A 14,680-nucleotide genomic window follows, 5' to 3' on the forward strand; every position below is an offset into this window, starting at 1 on the left:
TATTTTTATCCCGATCCCATTTGTGTGCCACTGCCCTACGCTTAAACAGCCGAGATCAGCTAAAAAAATAAAAGTTGATTTTTTTATTTTTTAAGCTGTTTTCAATGCCAATGGCCTTATACTTGGCCATTGGCATGCTTCCTGACTGATATGCAGCCTTCATTTGGAGCTGTCATGGCTCAGTTTTGGAATTTGCAGAAATATACTCGGTTACTAACTGAGTACATCTCTGCAGATTACACTAGTCCTGCACAGCCGATTTCCAGATTCCTGGATTGCAAATTCACCTGATTTGCATGGATTTCTCCTGCAAATGGGGTAATTTGCATACAGGGGCTGAGTCCGTGCAAGACTAGTGCAGGAGTGCTCGCGCATGCCCCTACAGGCTATTTCTGGTTCGCACGGCAGACTACTCCTGCGTGCCATGCAAGACTTGCAGAATCCGGGGGACTGTTTTATTTAAGAGCATATAGTTTGTCAGCTAGATAACTGTGGGAGACTGTTATGTGATTTAAATGTGAGTTTCTCCTTTTCCACTATTGTGTGGCCATGATGTTAGCTCAAACAAGTTTGAGGGAGGGCTTGGTCCCCACATTGGAGGGTGAAAAGGCTTCCCCTTTCCAAAAATATCTACAGTAATAAGAGAGGGTGAGTTTTGAGAACCAAGTTTTTGGTTACTTATGATTGCCAAAGAGCTCCTTAAAGTGTTGTACATTGAAGGATCATAGATAATCATGTGCCTTCGATTCCAGTGTGTGTCTGCATGTCTGCATGAAGCTGTATACTGAGACTGTGCTTGGCAATGTTAGTGCTACAGAGTCATGTGAGAGAAAACTCATTTTGGCAATTCTCTAGAACTAGTATGTGAATCGTAGTTATTGAGCATGGCAAGTGACAGGCTTGTAGAGATAGCCTACAACTACTTGAAAATTATTCCACTAAAGATGGGCATTAAAGCCCACATCATGAAAAGACTTGAATGAATTCATTTTGAAAAAAATTTTGTCTAGGCCTTAAACCACCAACATCAGCTTGTAAGGAGTTTCTCCAGAACTCCAGCTTCTAATTATCTGACTCAAGGACACTCCAGCTTCTAGGGAAGAGAGCAGATCCTTCCTCTTCATTAAGATGGGGCTTGATCAGTCTGTCTTCTGTGGATCCATCTGTGATTGATCATAGCAGTACATCGTCATGCCATGTGCATGACACACAGGTTGCTGCTACATGACTCAGTGCATGCAGCAGCAAGAATGCCATGCAGCTTGCTTACTTGATTCTGCCTTTATACATTTTTTTGTAGTTAACACATATTAACAGAGCTGCTATTTAAAGCATACTGAATTTACATTACTCGTATATCTTGTCTTACATGGGCAAACCTGCTAACATATCAGGCAGCAGTTTGGTCAGGTAGCATAGAAAGGCAGTTTCTGGATAATGACATGTAACCTAAAATGCACTTTTGCACAAGGTTATGCATCAGTCAGATTATATGACATATGATGTTCTGACCTTTATTGAAGTTGCTGATAAACATCCAACGGAATTACTAGCTTCAAGTCCTCTGATGCCATAACCAAATTAATTCAGTATCTGCATTTTATCTTAGTTTATGGGCAATGACTCGGTCTTTGATCAGTGATGAAAACAATCATCTGTTCTGCATCTCTGTAGATGGGTCTGCAATTAAAACCAATACATTTTAATTCATATTTAATCTGTTAATCAGGTTCCTAGTAGGTAGCACCATTTTACATCAGGGTTCCAACCAAAAACCTGGATCTCAGCTCTTCCCTTAAAACTGTGCACATAAGACTTGTTTCAGTTAACTCTGAATGCTCTTTTAATTATAACATCTGAATATGATCTTCATTATAAAGATGCAAAAGAGTCAGAAATACTTGATTATTTCTCCTTGCTAATATTTGGGCCTAAGGAGCACAGTCCAAACTGAGAGTAAACATATTAAAAAACTTGTCATGCTTAAAGCAAAAACAGTTTTCTTCAATTTTCTGTAGCACTAAATGCCAGGTTTTGCAAGATTATTATATAGCAGCTCAAAGACAGAGAAATCACACAGAAAATCTACAAATTAAACTTGATGACCTTGAAAGTCATGTTAAAAGAAATAATATTAGACTTGGGGGCTAAAGAAGGTCTGGAAAAGAAAAAAATGTAATTTAGTTCTTTCACACTAAGCTGCCAAACACGTTCACAGTACTTGTTTTCTCCCTTGACTATACAAAGAGCTCACTGTTCATTATTTCTTAGGCCACAATGGTGAAGCAGGCCTCACCAAATTATTTAGAAACTATTAGATGACACAGACTGTGAAATTATTCTGGGAAAACTAGCAGAAGGAAGGGTTTAAAAAATACTCCTCTTGGTTGGATCATAAGTCTGCTTTTATCCTGACTATCAGCTGGACTTGTCCCATCGATCACAGGAAAGCTTTTACAGGAGCTCCGAAACTGTTCTGTGAAAGTAGCATCCTGTCTCCTCTTAAGAGTCCTGCTGTACAGGATCTGAATGTAGACAGTAACTGCAGATTTCATTTTGTAAAACCTGCTACCAGCTTTCACTGAAAACCTCATTCCATGAAAAATTGCAGCTCTCTGCCTATTAATCTGCCATTAGCAAACTCTTCCAAAAGTCTGGTCTCTCATGTTCAGATAAGGTGAAATGGTTTGAATCCTCCTCCTCTTAGATTCATTTTCTCACCATATATTTTAAAGTTCATATATCTGATGATTATCAGTGTCATTTTATTCTGAAACCAAGAAAGCCTTAGACGTAAGTCTCATATTTGAGCAAACAGTCTCACATTAGTTTGATCTTTTCATAGTTGAACACATTTTGTGTACCTGACATCCATTTATAAACTGACCTTGTTAGGAATCTGATGCAAGATGTTTTAAACACAGGCAAGAGATCATATTCCTTTAATATTTCTCTTATCTGACAATGTTTTGCATATATACTGTATAAACCCTTTAGTGATAGCACCAAATGTGTGTCAAAAGCCAGTATACACTCCTTCACCCACATACAGCCTAGAAATTCCATGCAGAAGTTTTATAAGAAGGGGTTTCTGGCCAAAACACAGGTAGATGTCATGACCATTTGTGAATAATGAATAAGAATATTTTCTTTTAGACATGATACATGACAGCACAGTAGAGGAACCAGAACATACATAAGGAATCTTGTTGCATTAGAAGAAAAATGGAATAATTCAAGTAAAGCATTCCCCACTCTGCACTTCAGTGCAAGTGTTTCTGCTATCTCAGGTCTCACCTGGAACCTACATCCTACAAAATGGAAGGTGGGTGTACTATAATAAAAATTATAATAGGTACTTCTTACTCAGACAGGCCCTGGAAATGCAGTTCCTTTTCAGGGGCAACATCTGGTTAAGTCACTAGCTCAAGGCCATGCAGTAGACAAAGATAAGCTGCGGGAACCAAACCCTGTGTCAGAGAAAGTACAGCTTGCAGCCTTGATCCTCTGTACCAACTACTGCTAGAACTGTACTGCACAGTGCTCAAAACTTTGAATAAAAAAAAACATGGATTGAGTCTAGATTTCACATCAAAGATAATAAAAAAAAAAAAACAAAAAACTAAAGTTGAATTGGATAGCCAGTCCATGATGAAATTTCTCAGTACTTCTAAGCAACTGTGACACTGGGATGACTATAAGAACAGTATCCTGAAGAGGTACTACTCCAGAGGCTTAGGAAATTATGCAGTAGTATAAATGCCTATTAGCTAATAGAAACAGTAGTATAAATGCCTATTAGCTAATAGAAAAATAAATAGCATTTTCTGATCTACTAATCTCACATTCATAAGATTATGAAAAAGAGTCCTGATATCATCCACCAGTATAGTGATATGCTTTTCCAAAAATGCAGAATGGTTTCTAAAGATAACTTTTAGGATCTCGGAAATGCTACCTTAAGTTGACAGCATCCTTAAGAAAAGTACAAAGGGTGCTGAAATGTTTCTGACGGCTAAATCCTACAACAGCACATATACAGTGGATTATCACTTAGTGAAAAAGATAAAGGTTAGTTACTTCCTTTATGTCACTTTTCATGGTAATATCAACCAAATTCAGTTGCAGTTATATCATTACATGGGCTATTGTACTGCATTTTTACATGTTTTAATGTAATAGCTGCTCAGTGACCATATGTAATCAATGTAAATCTGGGTGTGAATTTTATAGACGCTGCAAGCATTTAGAGATTATTCATCCAATTGGAAGAAAGAGTAAATTCCCTTGTACTAAAACTATTTAACAACTGTTGAGTTTTATGTGGGAACAATATATGATATATCTGTTATTTTGCTTGCATCTCTACATAAATGTTGTTTACTGTTATGGTATCCTTGTGATCTGCTCATCCTATATGCCATAAATGTTTCTGTATATGTCATAAAACTGCTGTGTGACTGAAAGCAACCACTTATTTTTTTGCTTTATCATTGAATGTCACCATGCACTGCTTGAAGACCCTTTCCTTCACTGAAATCCTTCACCGTGTTGGATGTATCTGTTCAGTGTGCAGTGGTGAGCAATACAGATGTTTCGCACACAGTTTGTTATACATTCCTGTACTGTACCTGACTTAACCACCAGTGGAAGTAGAATCTCATCAGCTGTGTTCTGTTAGCTTGTTCTGTTGTGCCACACTTAACTACATGAGCACCATTACATCTCTCAGGAGAACTGGGCAGTGAAATCATCAACCATGAATGAAAAAGGTGCTACTGTTCCCCAAAAGCATTACACATGGTAAACTACCTTTGATGATCTGTTCTTATTGGACTGACTGCTGTAGAATATAAAAATCATTAGTGAAGCCCTGTCATGCCTGTTATGAAGCAGCCTGAATCAGAATGCACATGGCCTCTCCATTAATGAAATTAAGCTTTTTCTGTCTATACACATAGATGCAGATTTAATCTAAAACATTTGAACATAAAAATTAGAAATAAAGTAAATCCAAGCTGACTGTATCTGCATCTGCCCAGTATCTTTGCTGGGTGAATTAGAAGTTATGTACTCACCATAACGTTCCATCTGAGTAGGTGTATTCATTTGTCTGCAACCTGTGGGTTATGGATCCGATATCGGATCCGAACCGGCATAGTTTCCAGCTATGGATCCAAGCTCTCAGCTCCTCCCCTCACCCATAATGCCCTGCTCTACCCTCATGACCTCAGATCGAGTTTGCCAAAGCAACAATACCCTCAAAAGGGTAACCAGTAATATGCAGGAAACTGAAAAGGCCAGGGGGATAGGAGGGCGGGATGGTTGCAGACAAATGAATACACCTACTCAGATGGAACGTTATGGTGAGTACATAACTTCTAAATCTGAAGTAGGATATTCATTTGTCTGCAACCTGTGGGACAGAGTCCCCAGCTACCTGAATCTTGGGCGGCCATCATGGAAGGATATTCGAGCACCGCTGAGCCAAAGGATGCTCTACCCCTGGATGCAAGATCCAACTTATAGTGAGAAATAAATGTATGAGACGAAGCCCATGTAGCTGCTGCACAAATATCATCCAGAGGAATCCTAGCCTTGAAGGCTGCTGAGGTAGATACTGACCGGGTTGAATGGGCATGAACACCCTCCGGTGCGGGCCTTCCTGACGCTTGATAAGCCAATAAAATGCACTGTGAAATCCAGCGGGACAGAGAAACTTTGGAAATTGGCTTGCCCAAATTGAATTTTGCAAAGGAAATAAACAGCTGGTCGGATTGCCTATGACCAGCTGTCCTGTTGAGATAAAATCTTAGTTGCCTGTGAACATCTAGTGAGTGTAGCCTATATTCACCTTTGTTTTCATACTTAGGGAAGAAAACAGGGAGGTTAATAGATTGATTGATGTTTGCTTCAGAAGCGATTTTAGGAAGGAAGGACGGGTTGGTCCTGAGGGAGACACGGTCCGGATAAAACCAAGTAAGGAGGTTTAGCTGATAAAGCTTGAAGTTCAGAAACTCTCTTGGCTGATGTAATGGCTACCAAAAAGGCTGTCTTGTAAGACAAGAATTTGAGGTCCACTGTAGCCGCGGGCTCGAAAGGGGGAGCGGTCAAGGCCTGTAGGACCAGAGAAAGGTCCCAAGGAGGAACTGCTTGCTTAATAGGGGGCCTGAGAAGGAAAGTACCTTTAAGAAAGGTTTTGCACAATTTGGCTGACATAAGAGGATTAGATTCTTGACCAATGTGATAGTGAGAGATTGCCGCCAGTTGAACTTTGACTGTGGAACTGCTGGCACCATCATTAAAGAGAGAGGTTAGAAAATCAAGCACTACGGGGAGAGGAACCGTGAGGGGATCTAGGCCTTGCCGCCCACACAGAGAAACGTTTCCATTTGCTTCGTAAACCTTTCTAGTGGCTGGTTTATGAGCCGCCACCAAAATAGCCTTTACCGTGAAGAAATACCGAGTCCTTACCAAGAGTGGAACTGGAGCAGCCAAGCGGTCAGCTTCAGGTTGTCCAGGTTCGGAGGAGGAATGCAGGATGGATGGGATATCAGATCCGGGATGGGATCTAGAATCCAAGGAGGATTCACCGAGTGAGACCTTAGGAAGGGGAACCAGATCTGTCGAGGCCAGAATGGAGCAATGAGAATCATTCTGCAACCCACCCGAGAGGCTTTCTGAAGAACTTGCAGCATCAGAGGCAAGGGTGGATAGGCATACAGAAGACCGGGTGGCCAAGCATGCACCAGAGCTGCCTCTTGGGGTACCTCCGGGAGGAGGTATCAGAGCGAAAAACTGTCGCACTTGGTGTTTGAGGGAGAGGCAAAAGATCGCATGAAGGGTTCCCCACCGTGCGAATATGCTCCGCTACTTGACAATTGAGAGACCACTCGTAAGGGGTCAGAATGGTGCGACTGAGCTTGTCCGCTAGGATGTTGGACCGACCGAATGTGCGTTGCTATGAGAAAGCGATTGGTGGAGATTGCCCATTCCCAAACTCTCATGGCCTCTCGACAAAGAGGGTAAGACCTTGTTCCCCTTGCTTGTTGATGTACCAGACAACAGACATATTGTCCGACTGAATCGCAATTGTTCCCAAGGGAAGAAAGTCCTGAAGTGCTAGCAACGCTAAGAGCACAGCTCTCATCTCTAGAACATTGATATGCAGTAAGGTCTCTGTATCGCTCCACGTGCCTTGGACTGTCCGCCCAAAGTGCCCCCCACCCGAGGCGGAGGCGTCCGTGGTCACCGTGGCGAGAGGGGAGAAGCACAAAATGGGCGACCTCGTGGAGATCCGGGGAGTGGAGCCACCACAAGAGGGACCGCTTGCAAGCCTTGCTGATCGCTATGGGATGATACATGGGAAGAGCAAGGTAAGACCACTGTACTAAGAGCGCCCACTCTAGAATGCGATATTGAGCCTGGCAAGAGGAAGAAGAGCTATGGACGAAGCCATGGACCCTAGAGCCCTCAGGACCAACTCCGCTGGAACAGAACTTGAATGGAGAATGGCCCGCACCTGGAGCTGCAGATTCAGAATCCTGTCCGCAGTAAGGAAGGCTCGTAAACTCCTTGTGTCTAGTCTGGCCCCTATGAAATCTAAGAGCTGAGTGGGTGCCAGGTTGGACTTTTTTGTATTTATTGTGATGCCCAGAAATGGAGCAAGATGGAGAAGGGAGTCTCGCGCCGAGAGAAGTAGATGCCTTGTTGGGGGGGTAAGGAGCCAGTCGTCCAGGTAGGGAAAGACCTGCACCCCCTGAAGCCTCAGGTGGGCCGCTACCACTGCTAGTACTTTGGTAAACACCCTGGGGGCTGTGGTGAGACCAAAGGGAAGGAGCCCGAACTGGTAGTGACTGGCTCCCAGCCGGAAGCGGAGAAACCTCCTGGAGCGCCTGTCCATTAGGATGTGGTAGTACGCGTCCTTGAGATCTATCGAGCACATCCAGTGGCATTCTCCCAGAAGGGGGAGAATAGATTGTAGAGTGACCATTCGGAATTTTTCTTTGGGGACTGCCAGATTCAGGAGAGAGAGGTCTAGGATTGGTCTTAGTTCCCCGCCTTTTGGCACTAAAAAGAACCTGGAGTAGAACCCTGATCCGATCTGGTCTGGGGGAACGGGCTGGATGGCTCTTTTCTCTAGCAGATGGCCAATTTCTGCTAAAGCGGCCTCCCTTTGACCGGGTGGTACGTCTGGGAGGGACTGCATCTTTGGAAGGTGAAGGAAAGGAATGTGATATCCCCTGGATATGATTTGGAGAACCCAGCGGTCCGATGTTATGGACTCCCATGCCGCTAGGTGCCCCGAAAAACGTCCCCCGACTGCCTCCAGAGTAGAGCAGTCGGGCAGCCCCTCAGGGCTGCTGCGCGGGCCGTTCAGAGAAAGGTTCCCTGGACCCGAAGTTTCTGGGAGCCCCTCTGCCTCTAGGGCGGCGTCCTCCTTGTCCTCCTCTGCCACGGAAGGACTGGTTGTCCGGAGCAGGCTGGGACTGCTGCGACTTCCGGAACCACATCTTCTTCTGACCCTTTTGGTTCCTAGAATAGGGCCTCTGGGGTGCAGAGAAGCGGATTCCGACGGCAGACAGCGCCTTCCCGTCCTTCTGCCCCTGGGCCAACGCCTCGCGAACGGTCTTGCCAAACAGAGCAGAACCATCAAAGGGGCGTTCGCAAACGACGCCTTGAAGGGCTCAGAGAACAGAGTGGCGGAGCCAGGCCTGACGCCTAGCGACCAGTCCTGTCCCGCAGCTCTAGCGCCCTCCGTAGCATGGGAGAGTAGCCGCATAGAAGTATTTGTGACTGACCTTAGAGTGGCCATTTTGGTGGAGTGCAGAGCTCTGTCCTCCTCCGAAATGGACTCAGGGGGGGATGCAGCGTACTCTTTAATAAGGTCTCGCTGTATCCGAATAACGTGTGCCAAATAGTTCAGCGCCCTCACCGAAAAGGTCGCCGAACTGAACATCCGCTTCCCCAAGCGGTCCATCATCCGAGACTCCTTGCTCGGTGGGTGGACTGAGGGACTCTCCTGAGCCAGTTCCCTCTTTGTGGCCGCCATCAACATGGCATCTACAGGAGGCCCCTTACTCCAATGGGTCCTGTCAGAAGGCGGGCTAAGGATTTTGTCAGGTCTTTGGGAATTGGCTCCACGGTGTCCGGTTCCTTCCACGCCCTGGTGGTAATAAGGTCCACCAGGGGTCGGCAGGGGACACCCAAGAGGTAGACGGGCCCGCTTCAATGCCTCCAAGAACACGGACTCGTCCGAGGAAGACTTGGGGCAGACCACCCCCTGATACGGAGCATTTCCATGATGTCTCGAAGGAGACATCCTCGGGGTGACCGTGGGGAGCCTTCCCCTTCCTCCAAGTCCGTGTCTTCAGTGAGAGACTCAGGGGAGTCTATGTGCCTCCTTTTGCACGTATGCTTGCGAGGAGCCTCCTCTGGGGGGCTGTCAGAAGAGTCCTCGCAAGCAGCCATTTGCTCCATAGGAGCAACTTGGGGCACAGAAACGGGCTGTCCCAGGGGCCGGATGGTGGAAGCCTGGCCCAGTGCAGAGGGAGCGCGGGACGGAGCCGAAGCAAGTGCCGGGGGTCCGGAGACCCTCAACAGAGCCCTCTCCACTACATCAAAAGCCGAAGGGGAGCCGACCTCGACCAAAGGATCCGACAATCGGCTCCCCCTCGGATCCGAAGAGTGGATCGGAGCCGGCGCCGAAGCACTCGGATCCGGCGGACAGTGCGCCCGACACAGACGGCGCCAAAGGAGCACTGATCCCCGGATCCGGCTCGGATCCAGGCTCCGAGAGATCGGGTCCGACGCACTCGAGGGCATGGTCGGATCCGGTACCCAGTACTATCGGATCCGACCTCCCCGCTCCGGCTGCTCGGCTCCAGCTGCTCAACCCGGGAAGCGGGTCGGAGAAGGAGCGATAGGCTTGAAAAAGGGTGTTGAGCTCCCGAGGGGAGGCAAGAGCACTCCCATCTGCATCTGGGCCTGGATGAACCTTCGCATCATCCGTCCAGATCAGCATCCGAAAGGCTATGGGTAGATCTCGACGAGGCTACCGAGGTAGGCCTGGAATGCCTCCTCGATAGCCTCGCTGAGATCGGGTCTCCTCCTCCTCAGGACCCGTGAGAAGCACACAGGTGACCGGAGCCGAGAAGGAGGAGACCGCCCAACAAGGAAGCCGGGGAGAAGCCGCTGGCAGGCGGGCCGAAACAGAGGTCTCGGCCCGCCGCCAGGTGCTTCTCCTCCGGTCCTTCTTAGAAGCATCCCTCTCCTGTCCTGAAGCGGGAGTTTGAGTCCCAGGAGCAGGAGGGGGTGCTACAGGGGGAACAGCTGCAGCCGCAGGAGTCCCCGAAGGAGCGGGGGTCGGAGCCGAGTCCGGCGGTAAAAGACCCGCCAGGACCAGCTTGGACCTCCGCTCCCTCAGTGCCCTGGGGTTGAACCCTGCACAAATGGAACAGCCAGATGTGAGGTGCTCAACCCCAAGACACTTAACACACCGAGTGTGGCCATCAGCCGGTGAGAGCTTATGGCCACACTCATAGCATTTAGAAAAGAATGACTTAGGCTGGTCAGCCATAGTCAAAACTTCCCAAAAGTTACAGAAGTAACTTAACAAAACTAAAACAAGCACACAGGCCTCACACACACTCTACGTACCAGCGAGGGGAGGGAATAAAAATACTACTGTAAATTAAAATTAAACTAAAAACAGTCAATACACAAAGGGAACCTACAACTTTCACACAAAAAGTTTAAAGAAAGCAAAAAATTTCTATTTTTTAACAAGAAAAATACCACTTAGCTGAGAGCTAAAGACACCACATCCAGTTACCAGCGCGGCAAACAAGATCTGAGGTCATGAGGGTAGAGCAGGGCATTATGGGTGAGGGGAGGAGCTGAGAGCTTGGATCCATAGCTGGAAACTATGCCGGTTCGGATCCGATATCGGATCCATAACCCACAGGTTGCAGACAAATGAATATCCTACTTCAGATTTTATGTTAAGTCCTAAAGCCACTTTCAATGCCACGTGATTGCTTGCATAACACAGCCCCAAAGGCACCTGTTATCATTTAAACCATGTTCATTCTTAGGGAATAAAAAGCTGCTGTTATGTTAAATATCTGCACAGAATTATTTGAATCAATGTTTCCTGTAATGCTGAATTTTGCTCAATAAATTACTAAGTACAAAATTCGAATGGCACAACTGCTAAAGGGTACAAAGTATTCATTTGTCAGGTTCATACATTTTTCAATGATTTTTTTTTCCCATGAGGAGCTCATTTTTTTCTATCCACATCTCTGTTCAAAGGCCTCCCTGAAATATCTTGCACTTTGTGGTCCTGAAGCACCTCAAAACATCATGTGTAAAGACTACAGAACAGGTATGTGGCCAGACCAGGTACGGAAATAAGGTGCATAAGAGAAGCTGATGATGGAATGCAGAAGTCCAGGAAGTCATCAAAAGAAAGAATGAGTGCAGAGAAAAGGTGGAGATAAAAAAGACAGACCAGGCTAAAAAGGAACACTGGCTGGCTAACAAGGAGGCTAAGAGAGCGATTGCAATAGCAAAAATACAATGCATCAAAGGTTCATGAGTGTCTACCAGGCGAATGGCCCTGGTGCCTTCACAAGCCTAGCCCCCCAAAAATTGCCAAGGCACCATGCCACCCAATCTTAGTTCACAGTGCCCATATCCAGTAGGGCATCTGGAATGAACCCTGGAGTGAAGTTTCTGTTACCCATCCACTCGTCAAGATTTCTCTTGAAGAGGGCTAGTGAGGTGCTCTGCTTAACATGAATGGGAAGCTTATTCCAGAGTATGGGCAGTCTTTAGACATGAACCTGTCCTTCCAGCATGTTCTGTTAATTGTGGTAATGAGGTTGTAATCTCTGGAGCATGTGGTGCGGGGGATTGGGATTTCTTTAGGTGTAGCATTTCAAGCAGGGTTGGATCGGACATGGCTTTGTAAGAGGCACTTGACCAGCTGCTGTAAAGTGACTCAGCAGATGGCACAAGAAAACTCTATGAGGTTGAAGGCAAGGACAGAAAGATAAAGAAGATAGTCAGACACCCTTCATAAGGGATGCCAGCAACAACCTGTTTACGTTCATAGGTGTTTACTAGGCTAATGACCACAAGGGCCTTTTAAGCCTAGCCATCCATCCCAAATCTCTGACTAGTTCTGATACCCTTGATAAGTGTAAGCATGGGGCTGGGAGATGAAACATTTACAGATGACCTCTGTACATTAAAGACATACGTGCCAAACCAGAGATGAATTTCCAGTTTACCATCCAATTGTCCAAGTTGCACTTTAGTTGGGTTAAGCAGTAACTCTGATTCACATGATGGGGAGCCCGTTCCATAGATAGGCTAGTCTCTGCGATACATGCCTATCTCTCCAGCAGGTCCTATTTGTCTACAGGACAAACAGATGGAAGGAGTACTTCCAGCAGCTTCTGAATGAGGAAAACCCTGCAGAAGCTGTACTGCACCTGACGCTGCCTATGATGAGAGAAGAACAGGACTCCACTCAACAAGAAGTAACAACAGTACTGAGGAAAATGAAGTCAGAGAAAGCAGCAGGTTCAGATGAGGTCATGGTAGATAAGATCAAGATGTGGGAGTTAGGGGAGAAATGTCTCCTGAGGGTACTCATAGTAGTATAGATTGACAGGCATATTCAAGACAACTGGAGAATATGCATTTGTGCGCCAGTGTACAAGAACAAAGGGGACATTCATGATGGTGAGCAATGTAAAGCCATCAAATCCCTGTCACATGAAAGTTCTGGAGAGAGTGATTGATAAATGAATAAGCAAAGGAGCAGAAAATAAGACGGGAGAAGAGCAGTTTGAATTCAGATCAGGAAGCAGCATATCTGACCTGATGTTTGCAGTGAGACAGATAGTTGAGAAGAAGCTAGAGATGAAGAAAGATTCCAGCTGTGCAGTCCTAGACTTGGAGAAGAGTATGAAGAGGTACCAAGACAGCTGATTAGGACAGTCCAGTGATGATTCAAAGTCCCAGAAACACTGGCAGAATTAGTGCATGCTATGTACATAGACCCAAGTACGAACTGCATTCGGACTCACAAGCTGTTCCCAGTGGGAGTGGGTGTGCATCATGGTTCGACTCTGAGCTCACAGCTGTTCATACTCATGATGGACCACATTAGCAAAGAGGTTTGAGTGGACAAGTCAACAGTATTATTGTATGCAGATGATGTGGTAATACAGGCAAATTCTGAACAAGAACATCTACAAAGGCTAGGGAAATGGAAGGGAAAGCTGACGGCACAAGAGATGAAAGTGAGTACAGATAAGACAGCTGTAAGGCAGCAAATGGGTTGAAACAGAAGAAGCTGAGAATTGAGATAGAAGAGAAAATAGTCTAAAAACTTAACAGCTGGTTGAGGAGAAAAGAAGTCTGAATGAGGAGGTCAAAGCTAGAATCAGAGGGGCTGCTGCCATCCAACACAGTGTCAGGGGTAGTGTATGACAAGAATGTCAAGAACTTCTGCTATGGTGTCATGCTGAAAGCAATAAGATCCATGATGCTCTGCACTGCTGTAAGAGAAATTGCTAAAACCCTAAAAAAGTCAAGTAAAGAAACTGTAAGGATAGGACAATAAAAAGGTTGAATGCTTTGGCAAAGTAGAAAGTGGAAACAAAATCAGGAAAATTTGTAAAAACAGTGGTGGAGAAAATGTAGCATGAATGGGTTACTCTGGAAAAATTATGACATGAGCTGAAAGATGTTATGAAGTCATTGATGGACAATGTAATGGTGCAAGAGATGAGACTCAAGGAAATAACAGAAGGAATAAATGAGCATACTGGAGTAATGCAAGATATATTTGGGGAAAATAAAGACCTGAAAGTCAGCCTAATTCAGTGGAAGCCAGGCTAGACTGCATGATAGCCAAGGCCATAGACTCTGAGGACAATGCAGGTTGAAGGAACATTAAGATTAATGGTGTACCAGAGATGTACAAGGGTACTAACTGTGAAAAAAATAGGGAATTGTTGTGCACAAGGACTGGGATGCAGAACGAGGACGTTTTAACAGAATATGCATACAAAACTGCATGGTGCCCTGGACAGCTGGACCAACCAAAATGGCCAAGACCAATAATAGAAAGGTTTAAGGATTTTCAATTGAGAGAGAATCTTAAGACAAATTTGGAAACCTGGTAGAAAGCTAAAAATCACGGAAGACAATATCCATGTGGACTATGATTTTTCCTATGAAACCAGTTACAATAGGAATGCATTCATCCCAGAAATGAATCATAGAATTGTTGTGTTAACAATGACCATCTAACTATGGTCAGTTAGGGTACACAGGTTTTTTACACGGCTAGGCTTGTAAAGGCCCTCGGGCCATTTGCCTAGTAACCTCCTAGGAACCTATGAACTTGTGAAAGTGTCTAGAGGACTGAGGATTCTGTTGCTGAATGATTTATCCAGCATATTTGAGGACTTGTACTCTGGGGATGGTGAAAATGTTCAAAATGGTGAAAGATGCAGCATAACCGTCTTAAGCAAGAAGTGAAGCCAAGACGTGGGGAGCATATCAGCAGAGAAAATCTCTGTATTGAAACAGCTTGAATTCTCCCACTGCCTACACTATAGCCAACTAACTCTAGCACATGAATTAATACTCAGAC

This window comes from Protopterus annectens, chromosome 6.part0 (genome assembly GCF_019279795.1).
Source record: "Protopterus annectens isolate FY-2018-M chromosome 6.part0, PAN1.0, whole genome shotgun sequence".
NCBI classification, from domain to species: Eukaryota; Metazoa; Chordata; order Ceratodontiformes; family Protopteridae; genus Protopterus; species Protopterus annectens.